The 13,594-nt window shown below is 32.0% G+C and overlaps 2 long non-coding RNA genes across 2 annotated transcripts; one reads left to right on the top strand and one right to left on the bottom strand.

Moving 5' to 3' along the window:
- Positions 1-6,006: 6,006 nt before the first annotated feature.
- LOC108452832 (uncharacterized) lies at positions 6,007-13,343 on the bottom strand. The gene is made up of 2 exons (XR_001866457.2): positions 12,874-13,343; positions 6,007-6,395 (listed from the first exon to the last, which is right to left on the bottom strand). It is a non-coding gene; the product is annotated as an uncharacterized LOC108452832 (long non-coding RNA).
- Positions 9,582-12,241, top strand: LOC128286502 (uncharacterized). Its single transcript, XR_008277083.1, has 2 exons — positions 9,582-9,800; positions 11,830-12,241. It is a non-coding gene; the product is annotated as an uncharacterized LOC128286502 (long non-coding RNA).
- Positions 13,344-13,594: the final 251 nt, after the last annotated feature.

Here is a 13,594-nt window from a genome sequence, read left to right on the forward strand (position 1 = left end):
GCCAACATATTGGATGGAACTCAAAAATATACGAATATTCCCCCTAAATGCTAAATAAATACTATACGAGAAGAAAAAAACTATTTTTTAATGTGGTACTAAGGTGATCCCATTAATGTGTCAAGAAATACCGGTTTAAATTTAAAAGAAAATGTTATAAAAAAAAACCCTCAAAATAATAATTAAAATAATAATTAAAAAAAGTTTATGATGCAATTATTTCCTAAAAACATATATCTAACCTAACCATCAGCTAGTTTAATTCATTTCCATATGAGTTTCGGAAAAAAAAGGTTTTGTGACTTCCAAGGACTAACACACAGATTTAATATGATTTAATATTATTTCAAACCAAAAAATAAAAGGAAAAAAACAATAACAAGATTTAATATGAGAAGACAACTTTTTTTTTTATAACAGCTTCAACTTTTTTTTTAATTTATTTCCTGTCAGACATTTTAAAAAAAATTATCAATACAGCCTGTCAAATGAAATAAAAAATAGTTTTTGTTACTTACATATCATTTGTATTGTATTTAGAAAGAAATATAGATATTTTAAAAAATAAACGCTGCTATCGCCTTAAAAAAAAATATATATATATATATATATATATATATATATTTTAAACTGCATGATTAGCTGATGGTAGGAAAGAATTTAGGATGGTGCTACTTGTAAAAAACCATCCTATTTTTGTAATTAGTTACAAATTATTTTAATTAAAAAACACCCAGAAGTGCCAATATCAATATACTTGGATATTGAAAGCAAGTGACGAAATAGTGTATAGCCGCACACAGTAATGGCTGAAGTCAGATTATCTATGTCCGTGACTAGGGTGACTAGGGTTTTGATCAACAGATTGACTTGTATACTAGTGTAGTGAGTAGGTGTGTGAGTTTAAACTTATATTGTATAAAAAAATATATATTAGGATGATAAACTCAACACAAAACTATAATATATATATCGAAATATGTATATATTTTAAATTTATTTAGATAGATAAATCTTATTTGGGTAGATAAATTTTATTCATATTCTAGAAATATTTTTATTTTATCTTTTAGTAGTTTACTAGAATAAGGGAACTATTTTCTTTTTATGGTTTAGTAGTTTATTAGAATAAGGGAACTATTTTCCCAATTAGGATTAGGACTTTTTCTCTCTATTTAAGTTCAATTCTTTAGTTAATAAGAGAAGTACAATTTTATTCAAAGCTCTCTTAAAATCTTTCATGGCATCTGAGCTAGGTTAAAATCTCTAGTAACATCATGGTTAAAATAGTCTTCACTGGAGATAAGAGATCCAGCAATCAAACAGAGGAAGAAAGTTCTACATTTGAAACAACTACCGAGAGTACAATGACTCAAGGGACAGAGGCGTCTCACCTTTCTTTTCAACTGACATCTCACAAGTTGAATGGCAAGAATTATCTGGAATGGTCGTAGTCCGTAAAATTAGCAATTGATGGGCGTGGCAAGCTAGGTCATTTAAATGGAGAAGTTGAGCAACCACAGGTGGGTGATCCAAAGATGAGCAAGTGGAGGTCAGAAAATTCTATGGTAATTGCGTGGCTTATTAATTCCATGGAAGCTTCCATAGGTAAACCTTTTCTTTTTCTCCCAACTGCTAAAGATGTTTGGGACGCTGTGAAAGACACCTATTCAGATTTAGAAAACACTTCAGAGATTTTTGAGTTAAAAATAAAACTGTGGAAAGCTAGGCAAGGGGAAAAAGAAGTTACTCTTTATTATAATGAGATGATGTCTCTTTGGCAAGAACTGAATCAGTGTTATAATGATGAATGGGAGTGTCCCGGAGATGGTGTAAAAGCTATGAAAAAAGAAGAGAATGAAAGAGCTTATTTGTTTCTGATTAGTTTAAATAAAGAATTTGATGAAGTGAGATCTCGGATCCTAGGGAAAAAACCGCTTCCAAAACTTCGTGAGATTTTTTCTGAGGTTAGAAGAGAGGAGACAAGGAGAAAAGTAATGTTAAAGCCAAGGTTTGAAGCTAATGATGATAATTCTGCTCTTGTAACTATTAAAAATAATGATGATAGTGAAAAAAAGAAAAACCTTGGTGCGATCACTGCAAAAAATATTGGCACACTCGTGAAACGTGTTGGAAGCTCCATGGGAAACCAACAAATGGAAGGAAAAAGAATAGCAATGGTCGTGGTTCACAATCAGGGGATAGCAGAGCTTTCCAAACAACTAATGGAAATTATGAGTTCTTATAATTTCCATTAGTTGTTTGGTAATTTCCATTAGTTGTTTGGAAAGCTCTGCTATCCCCTGATTGTGAACCACGACCATTGCTATTCTTTTTCCTTCCATTTGTTGGTTTCCCATGGAGCTTCCAACACTCCATTCACTAAGGAACAATTAGAGCATCTACACAGGTTTTTTCAATCACCACAATTTCGGATGAATTCTTCTATTCCTAACTCATCCAATAATCCTTCTTCCTCTTTTGCCCAATCAGGTACTAATTTTTCTATTTTTTTCAGTGTCAAGCCTTGTAAAACAAACGCATGGATCGTTGATTCTAGAGCTAGTGATCACATGACTAGCAGTCATTTTCTTTTTTCAACTTACACACCTTGCGCAGGAAACAAAAAGATCAAAGTAGCAGATGGGTCCTTCTCGGCAATAGCCGGGAAATGCACTGTTAAAATTTCATCTTCATTGGTTTTACATGATGTTTTACATGTGCCAAATCTAGCTTGTAATCTCATATCGGTCAGTAAATTATCCCAGTCCTCAAATTGTCATGTTATATTTGACTCTTCTATGTGTAATTTTCAGGACATGGTCTCGGGGAGTATGATTGGCAATGCTAAAGAATTTGGTGGAATTTACTTTCTTGAAGACGACCATCTAAGTCAACCAACAACTACTTTATGTTTAAATTTTGTTTCTGATTTTGATAAGGTTATGATTTGGCATTATAGGCTTGGACATCCTAATTTTTATTATTTAAGATATTTGTTACCTAATCTATTTAAAAATAAAAGTCCTTCTTCGTATCATTGTAAATTTTGTGAATTGGCTAAACATCATCGATCATTCTTTCCACCTCAAAAATATAAAACCTCCAAACCTTTTTCGTTAATTCATAGTGATGTTTGGGGACCTTCAAGAGTCTTGACTTTTTCAGGAAAACGTTGGTTTGTCACATTTATTGATGATCATACTCGACTTTGTTGGGCGTTTTTATTAAAAGATAAGTCCGAAGTTAAAAATGTGTTTCAGTCTTTTTATGCTATGGTGAAAACACAATTTGGTGTGAAAATAGAAGTATTTCGAACTGACAATGGTGGGGAATTTTTTAGCGACCAATTAGGTATTTTCTTAACTAAACATAGAATAGTTCACCAAAGTTCTTGTACAAATACACCACAACAAAATGGGATTGCAGAAAGAAAAAACCGACATCTTTTGAAAGTAACTAGAGCCTTGATGTTCACTAGTCAAGTACCACGTTATCTTTGGGGCGAAGCCTTGTTAACAGCTACATATCTTATTAATAGAATGCCCAGTAAAATTCTAAATTATAGAACTCCTTTTAGTCTCTTTAAAGATAACTTTCCTAACTCTAAATTGATTACAGATTTATCCCTCCGAATTTTTGGGTGTAGTGTTTTTGTTCATCTTCACAACCAAGGTAAACTAGATCCTAGAGTAAAAAAATGTGTCTTTGTTGGTTATGCTTCTAATAAAAAGGGTTACAAATGTTATAATCCAATTGATAGGAAGATTATAGTTACCATGGATGTCATATTTGTTGAAACACAATCTTATGTTGATTCTAATCTTCAGGGAGGGAATTATACTAAAGAAGATTCTATAATTGATCAAGAAGAGACTAGGAATATACAACATAGGGATTCTAATAATGGATAAGGCGAATTTATAATTAACACAAAAATTAATGATGTTAATGTTAATGAAAAGGAGGATGAAGGTGTAGAGTCTGATCATGAAAATAAAGAACAAACAAAGGAGTTAATTGTTTACTCAAGAAGAAATCGAAATCAAGAAAGTGGAATCTACCGATTCATCACCAAGAATCCGACCCAAGATCCTGTCAAAAATCCGTAAAGCTCATAATCCACCAATGAATTTTCGATTTAGATATTCCAATTGCCAAAAGAAAAGGTGTTAGAAATATTGTCAAATATCCCATGTCTAACTTTGTATCCTATAAAGCCTTATCTTCGACATTCTCAACCTTTGTTTCGTGTCTCGATACTGTCCAAATACCAAAAAATGTGAAAGATGCTTTACAGGTTCCTGAGTGGAAGGAGGCTATTTTAGAGGAGATGCGTGCTCTTGAAAAAATAGGTACATGGGAAACAATGGAATTACTTGTAGGGAAAAAAACAGTGGGCTGTAAATGGGTGTTCACAACCAAATTCAAACCAGATGGATCTTTAGATAGATACAAAGTCCGGTTGGTAGCAAAAGGGTACACTCAAACATACGGGATAAATTATCTTGAAACATTTGCTCCAGTGGCCAAATTAAATTCCGTCAGAGTTCTTTTATCAATTGCTATTAATATTGATTGGTCTTTACAGCAGCTAGATGTGAAGAATGCTTTCCTAAATGGAAAACTTGAAGAAGAAGTTTACATGGATCCTCCTCCAGGTTTTGAAAAAAATTTGAAACTCGAGTATGTAAACTCAAGAAATCTTTATACAGTCTGAAGCAGTCTCCTCAAGCTTGGTTTGAACGATTCACTCAAGTTGTTAAAAAACAAGGTTACTCACAAGGGCAAGCTGATCACACAATGTTCTATTGATATTCACAAAAAGGTAGAATAGCTGTTATTATAGTTTATGTCGATGATATCATTCTTACAGGAGATGATGTGGATGAAATAAGACGTCTCAAGAAGCATCTAGCATTGGAGTTTGAGATCAAAGACTTGGGTCCTTTAAAATACTTTCTTGGAATGGAAGTTGCTCGATCAAAGAAGGGTCTTGTGGTCTCTCAGAAAAAATGTGATTGATCTTTTAAAAGAGGCTGGGATGAGTGGTTGCCGCCCAGCTGACACACCAATTGATCCAAATGTAAAATTTGAAAATAAAGAAGGTCGATTAGTTGATAAAGGGCGTACAAAGATTAGTTGGTAAGTTAATTTACTTATCACATACAAGGCCGGACATAGCTTTTGCAAGAAGCTTAGTGAGTCAATTTATGCACTCCCAATGGAGGAACATGAAGAAGCGATGTTTGAATTCTAAGATACTTGAAGAGTTCAAGGAAAGGGCTTATTCTTCAAGAAATTGAACAAAGAGGAATTGAAGCTTATATGATGAAGATTGGGGTGCTCAATAATGCATGTAAGATCTACATCGGGATACTTTACATTTGTTTGGGAAACCTTGTGACTTGGCGAAGTAAAAACAAACTGTTGTAGCAAGAAGTAGTCAGAGGTGAATTTAGATCAATGGTGAAGGAATTTGTGAAATGGTGTGGTTAAAAAGAATTATGGAAGAGCTGAGGAAACCAATAACTTCACCAATGAAGTTGTCTTTGTGATAGCAAAGTCGCCATTAGCATTGCTCACAACCCATCCAACATGATGAACTAAACATGTTGAGATTGATAGACACTTTATCAAGGAAAAGATTGAAGAAGGCCAAGTGTGCATGCCGTTTGTTCTTTCAAAACAACAGATTGTCGACATACTCACCAAAGGACTCTCTAAGACAAACTTTGATTTTTTGTAAGCAAGTTGGGCATGATTGATATATATGCACCAACTTGAGGGAGGTGTTGAAATATGTATATATTTTAAATTTATTTAGGTAGATAAATCTTATTTGAGTAGATAAGTTTTATTCATATTCTAGAAATATTTTTATTTTATCTTTTAGCGTTTACTAGAATAAGGGAACTATTTTCTTTTTATGTTTTAGTAGTTTATTAGAATAAGGGAACTATTTTCCCAATTAGGATTAGGACTTTTTTCTCTATTTAAGTTGAATTCTTTAGTTAATAAGAGAAGTACAATTTTATTCAAAGCTCTCTTGAAATCTTTCAATATATGTGTAAAACATACCTTCCAATGAACTTGCACTCACATTCAGGCAGAGACTCCATAGGCAAATTTCCAGACAACACCTTGAGATCTATTTAAAGTGGTCAAAGTACAAAATTTCTAGCACCTTGAACAAGCTCCTGCTTTTAATGGATATCATTTCTCCTGCTTTTAATGGATATCATTTAAGGGGATAATTTTGCTAACAAAATCCAGACAATGGACGCTTCGAAATGTTCTGTAGTGAAGGGCTACACGTCATGTTGGTAACAGAAACGTACCGATTCCTCTGCCTTGCCGAAACAACAGCAAATGGTTTGCAGATCAATAGTACACTGCAGATACAAGCATCTATTGATTAGACATCTAAATCTTTTTGTTGAAAAAAAAATGTCATTCAACCGGATTGTAATAGGAACAAGTTCATGAATCAAGATCATTAATCTTAAACTACAGTTGAAATTTCGACACAACTCGAAACAACGCATCATGACAATGCCTTAGGCATAAGCACTCAAAATGCATGGTCCAGAAACAACTCTAATTGTAATAAAATTAGAGAGAATAACTTATGGTGCACAAACCGGTTAACTAAACTAAGCGATTACCTAGACCGCATAAATGACTTTAATATGGAAATAAACTAAGCAATTACACGTGGATAGAAGAATTCATGGCGTCGACGTGTTAACATGATCCACAAATGCAATTGTCCATAAGAGTTACAACCGGCTCTATACAAATAAGATCTTTGGCTGATGCTAATTGCCAAAACCCATCTTACAATCGTACGAATTCTTACTTTCTTCTCAACCAAACAGCCTTTACTTCAATCTTTCTAAGAGCACCTATAGGATCTAGTGCAGGCAAATGGGAAAATAGTACAATAATTGTGCTGCATAATCCCATATTTAAGCAGATCAGCTCAACTTATAACATTTTACACTGAATCCAACAAGGTAACTTATTTTTCTATGAAGCACTACCTCAACAATATATAAGAGGTACTAAATTGGTTCATGAAAATGGCAAGCATTCTCTTTTATATGTTTGTTTTTCTAGTTTAAGAAGAAAAATAAACAAAGAAAGCAAAAGAGCAGAAAAGAAAATCTAATCATGTCACTAATATAGAACTTGAATACTTATTCTATGTGTTTATTCAATCTCTCTACTAGTTTCCTAGCACTGGTCTTTTTTCCTTACTCTGCTTGAGTTTATTCATAGAATTCCATAGAAAACAATTCTCAGTCAACTAGTGTGGCAGCTTCACAAACACTGAAACACTTGTCTTTTAAGGGATCATTGTTTTTCAGCCCAATGTGGAATTCAATGGTCTCGGTCAACTTATGATTTTCCTCCTAGGAGTTAGCCATATTGGTTGAAGTAGCTTCTGTAAGGGAATCACTCTAAAGCTTAGTGCAGATAAAAAATGCTAAATTCCTTCAGGGTTGAAAACTATAAATGAGTAGATAAGAAGCAACCACATAATTCATAAACTAATATAATGAAGTATTAATCCAGGCAACTTAAACAATTCATACTCATCAAAACATGAGTGCTAAAAACAATTCATAGTTTGACTCACTACATCCGAAAAGATATATAATAAAAGAACTAATATATAAAGTTGTGAATTTAAATATTATGTCAAAAATTTTCAAGTTTGAATTTTGAGAATTATATTTTCTTTAATAGTAACTTGTCTAATAAATGTAAAATATAGAATGAAACATGCTTATATACATATGCACCAATATAAATACCGGAAGAAAGACTGTTTTATATCGATTTTAATATATTCATTTATCCAAGCTCTGTTCAATTTTTTACTATTTTGTATTATGTTTTAACTAATTTTTCAAGTCATGTTCATGTTATTTTAGTACTCAGTATTGTTGAAGCTAGATTTGACATATACAATTAATGCGAAGCTCTTCCAACACACACTTATTCATAATGGTCCATATTTTTCAATAGCTACTCTGGGTAGCTATGGTTGCCCTTGGAGATAATTGCTAACATGGTAGATAGAGTGTAATTCTCCCAAATCACTCAAAGCACTTCAATCAACCTAGACAAATATACTCCATCTACACCCTATTTTCGTTTATGGACTTTTTAGTTTTCCCTTTTCCTTAAAAGTATATATATTCAAAATCTATATCTGACATATAACCAAACATGGATATGAAAGGTATAATTCTTCAAATCAAGAAAAAGAATTTAGAAAACAAATTAGAATATTTATATTGATCAGTACCCATATTTGAAACACATTAATGGTCTAAATAATAGTCTTTCCCAACCTTAAACAAATTAGAATTGATTGTCACATGATATTGCAAAAGTTCTATCTTGCAATCTCACAATATAAGTTATTAATGGCAGTCATTCTTACTTCTTTCTAAAACATTAAAAAAAGAACTCAAAATTTCAATCTTAATGTTATTGCTACCTGTTGACATAAATACAAGAATTAATGGTTGGATAAAGTGTCAGTAGATGTCAAAGTGCCATTGTTAATATCAGGATACTGAAAGCGAGTGATTAAATGGTGTAGCCACATGCAGTAATTCCAGAATGCTAAACTCAATACAAAAACTAGAGGGCATATATATGTATATGTATACCAATATTTAGAGAGTTGCACACCATGTTGAAGTTAACAACAAGAAGATGGACTTGTGCAACTAGACTTAGGAATGCTTAGGGTTGGACTGAGGTTAGTAAGAACGGGTTGAGATCCAGTCAATTATTTTTTTAATCTAAAACTTTCAAATGCACTAATCATCACCATTCAAATGTGTAAGATCCATCAATGAATTGTGGAAGTGATATTTGTAAAAGGTGATTAACCTTATATTGGATAGTAATAGACACAAAAGTAAATAATGGAGGGGAGCCAAACACCTATAAGACATGAAAAGAAATTAAATAAATAAGGTTATTATGTGTAAAAAGTTCAGTCAATCAGTAACACATATGTAGTCTCAATTCTGATAAATTGGACCTCTTTAGACATAGTATTACAGCATAAAAAATTGTATAACAAATGTCTTCAATATCAGTTTCAAACAAAGTAAGGTTAAAATGTCTTGCATTCCAATAACTCATAGTCCAACATTTGATCCAACAATATAGTCCACTTAAAACTATTACAGGATGGAAAATATGGCATAGCAATTTCTATTTGATGTAACAAATAAAATAGAAATGCGAAAAAACGTAAGCAAATAGTTGGCTAAACATGGCAACTTAATGGTTACTTTGTCATGACAATGCATCACGGCAGTGCCTATGCAGTATGCACAGGTAATATGCAAGGCCCAAGTAACACCTATATCTATAAATATAGTAATAAAAGTGTAATTAACGAGAGTAATAACTTATGGTGCAAAACAGAACGGTTATCAAATTATTCCGCCAATACCCTAGGCCATATAAATCATTTCAATATGTAAACTAAGCAATTACACGTGGATAGATGATTTCGTAGTGTCGACGTGTTAACACAATCCACAGATGCAACTTTCTATAAAAGTTATGACCGACTCTATAAATAAGAATTTTGGCAGGCGTTATTTGCCAGCTCGAGTCCTTACTTTCTTCTCAAGAAATTTTGCACTTGTGCATCTACGGGTTCTAGTGCAAGCAAATGGGAAAATACCACAAAGGTTGGGCTGCATAATCCCGAATTTAAGCAGATCAGCTCTGTTCATAATGTTACTGAATCCAACAAGGTCAGTAAAGCTAACTTATTTTTCTATCAAGTTTCACCTAGTTTACTAAAGTATATCAACAATATATAAGAGGTACTGAATTGGATCTTCCTTTCAAGAAAATGACCCTTCAAAAGCATTTTCATTCACAGCTCCAAGTCTCTTTTTGTTTTTCTTGTTTTAAAATAAAAATAAACACCAGAACATAGAAAGCGATACAACATAAGGAAAAATGTATTCATGCCTATGCTTAACTTGATTGGTAAGTGGTAACAACACGTAAAAATCTGGTCATGTCTTTTATAGAGAATTAGAATACATATTCTTCGTGTTTATTCAATCTTATGGTCGGAACTCTGCCTCTACTCTCTACTAGTTTCCTTGTATTGGTTGTCTTCGCACACTCTGCTTGAATTGATTCATAGAATTCCCTAGATAACAATTCTCAGTCAACCAGATTGTCAAATGATGATAGTGTTATTATCAATTAGAATATGTATTTGACTAATTCTTTGATACTACAAAACAATGGAAACTAGACTTATGCCATTTCTAATAGTTTGCTTCAATTTGGTTAAAAATACAAATGGGAAAAGTTCTTCCCGAATTTGGATGAAGTGTCATAGTCTTTGATGTTAGTATTAGGATTTCAAACTTTACACATAAGTTTTCAGGGTGTCCATTTAACTCCAAAACCAAAGAGCAGTAATTGGTAAAAAGACCTCTTTGGTCCCTCTCAATTTCGATATTGAGTAATTTGGTCCCTCTAAAAAATCAGACCAATTTAATCATTGTCAATTTAAAAAATGAGCAATTAAGGACAATTAATCACAATGTTAATGTTTTTCATCAATTTTACATATTTTTTATTGGCATAATAGAAAATTTAGCTGTCAAAGTTTACGCAGTTTGTCAATTTGGTCTTAATAAATTTAGCCTGCAACATTTACATATTCTAACATTTATGTTGAATAACAAACATCAAGGGCTAAATTTATTATTAAATCAATAAAAATTATGAACTATTGACAGAAAAAACATTAATATCATTATTAATTGTCCTTAGTTGCTCACTTTCGGAATTGATAGGGGTTAACTTACTCCAATTTTATTGAGAGCAACTGATTTGCTTAATATTTAATTGAGAGGGTCCATAAAAGTGTTTTTACTAAACTAATTTGTTTCCAATTTGTTTGCCCTCCCTACGGGTCCTGCTTTCTAGACTGGTAGTAAAACAAATAGAAATACAATTTATCTTATGTAGGAAAAGTAATTATGCAAGGATAAAAAATGCAGTATTTTTGGTATTAATGCATTTTCTATGTATTAAAATTTTGTTGTATTTCTAAATGTCTTTTATGGTAACTGCTTAGTATAGTAGGTATGCTTATATGAACTTTTATGCAAAGATAGAAGTATTAAATATTCAAATATAGAAAGTATATTTAATTCATGCACCTTCACATAAAAATCCATATATGAAAGTCAATTGACAGGAACTGTGATACAAGGAAAGTAGCACAATCTTGTATTTGTAGAGCTGTTTGAGACCAATTACATGCTTCCATAAAAATTTGGAAGGTATTTTCAAATATAGAAGGTATAATCAAATATGGTCATATTTGAATATTTGATTGTTTAATACTTTCCATATTTGAATATTTAATACCTTCCATAAAAATATACCTTCTATATCTGAATAAGTTTTCTATATTTTATAAATTTAATACAAATTTGAAGGTATTTTCAAATATAGAAGGTATAAATTTATACCTTCTATATTTGAAAATACCTTCCAAATTTGTATTAAATATTAAGAATAGCTGGTCTCAAACGGCCCTATAAATAAGAGATTATGCAACTCTCCTTGTACCAGAGTTACACTCAGTAGGCATTACAATGGCCAGTTTCCTTCTGCCAAACAGATACAATTTTCTCAAGTTAGCAGAAATGGTTTGGGTACGATTTATGGAGACCAAGATACTACCTTGCTTCTAGCAAGGAAATTGATATCGAATCAGTGATTTACCAGATAAACCTACCACTCCAGGCACTTTTTACTTGAAAAAATGGAAGAAGCTGATGGAGTAAGAGTTGGCCTCATCATAAAAATTAGACCATTGTTAGTATTTCCAATGGTCTCAGGATTGCGTGAGAGGGTCAAACAAGGGTAGGTCACAGAGGAAGATATAGAAGAGGCAGGAGGTTTCATATGCAATCATAGCATCTTATGCCACCTCTTCATCTTCATGAATGAATGATGGGCTGATTGTAGACTTGCTAGTAAAATAGCTCTTCTAAGAGTTTACCCCTTTGTCTTTACCATTCTCTAAACCATTCTCTAGTAGCCTTATATGTCATAGATGAACTAAGAATAAGATACCATGTATTCCATCAGCCAAATTTAATTGTATTATTAACAAGCATTTATCTATATACATTTATCTGTATATCTTAAGCCATTCCCTTGTAGCCTCATATGACATTGATGAACTAAGATTAAGATACCACATATTCCGTCAGCTAATTTGATTGTACCATTAACAAGCATTTATCTGTATATCCTAAGGGACTTTACATGTACTTGCAAAGAAATTCATCAAATATCCAAGCATTCAGTATTCTGCTTCACCAAATCACAACTACATAAATATAAACCATCTACCAAAATAATAATCAAATTCCTTTCTCTTAAATGATGGACTAAAATTATGAAAAGCGTAACAATAAAAAGGAAAGGAAAGGAGCATGAATTTGTTTTTCTGGTGTTCCTTAAATTGTTTTTTCATTTTACACAACAAAGTCTAATTATCCCGTCACGTTAAGGGTTTTAATCAAGTGAAGCTAATTTCTCTTATCAATGGACCTATTATTTCTTCCAATGAAACCACAAAGGTACTTACACTAATAACACATCATAAATTTTCAACTGCTAAAAAGGTAAACCAAAAGCAGATAACAGAATTAATCAAATCAAAGAGTTCAACAATATATTCTTCCATAAACGAAGACCAATCAATAGATGTCCATAGCTTTTAAGTTTTCGAAACAAAAAAAAAAAATCACATAATCTCAGACAGGACAAGAAAATTACTTGCTTCAGCAAGATCAGAGGAACAAAATTGGCCGTCCATGGTTTTGGCAGACCAATAGCAATGTAGATATACTTCGCAATGACCAGAAACTTCCCCGTGAAGCAACAATGGCGATTCATTTCCGTTGAATTGAAACACCCAACATTCAAACAAATTAAATGGGCTTCCATCATTTTCCCTCTTTTGTAAAAGCCATTTCTGTAATTTGAAATCCGTAGCTGTCCTCAACAACATTCTCAATTCTTTGCCAGCTTTGGGCTGCTGTTAAGCCCGTGTTACTTTCTTTTGTTCTTTGCCGCCATTCTGGCCGAGGATAATAGCGGGTGGGAAATTTGTAATTTTTATAAATTTGGAATTAAAAAAATGGGTAAAAACAGCTTCTCTTAAATTTGATATCTTTAAAAAACCAGAGTAATTTAATCTTTCCAATTTCAAAAATGAGTATGTAAATCGACAATTTTACATTATTTTGATTAGAAAAATAACAAATTTATCCATTAAAATTCACACATTTTGTCTATTTATATATATATTTAAAACTAATTTTTTATTATATTTATTGAGGTTTTATACATTTTTCAATTATTTTCTAAAATAAGGATCAAATTAACAAAATATATAACATTGAAGATTTAATTTGTTATTATGTCAATTAAAATTATAGACAATTAATAGAAAACATTAATAGTCGTAATGAATTGTTCTTAATTGCTTACTTTT

Source organism: Gossypium arboreum, chromosome 13 (genome assembly GCF_025698485.1).
Source record: "Gossypium arboreum isolate Shixiya-1 chromosome 13, ASM2569848v2, whole genome shotgun sequence".
In the NCBI taxonomy this organism is placed as follows: Eukaryota; Viridiplantae; Streptophyta; class Magnoliopsida; order Malvales; family Malvaceae; genus Gossypium; species Gossypium arboreum.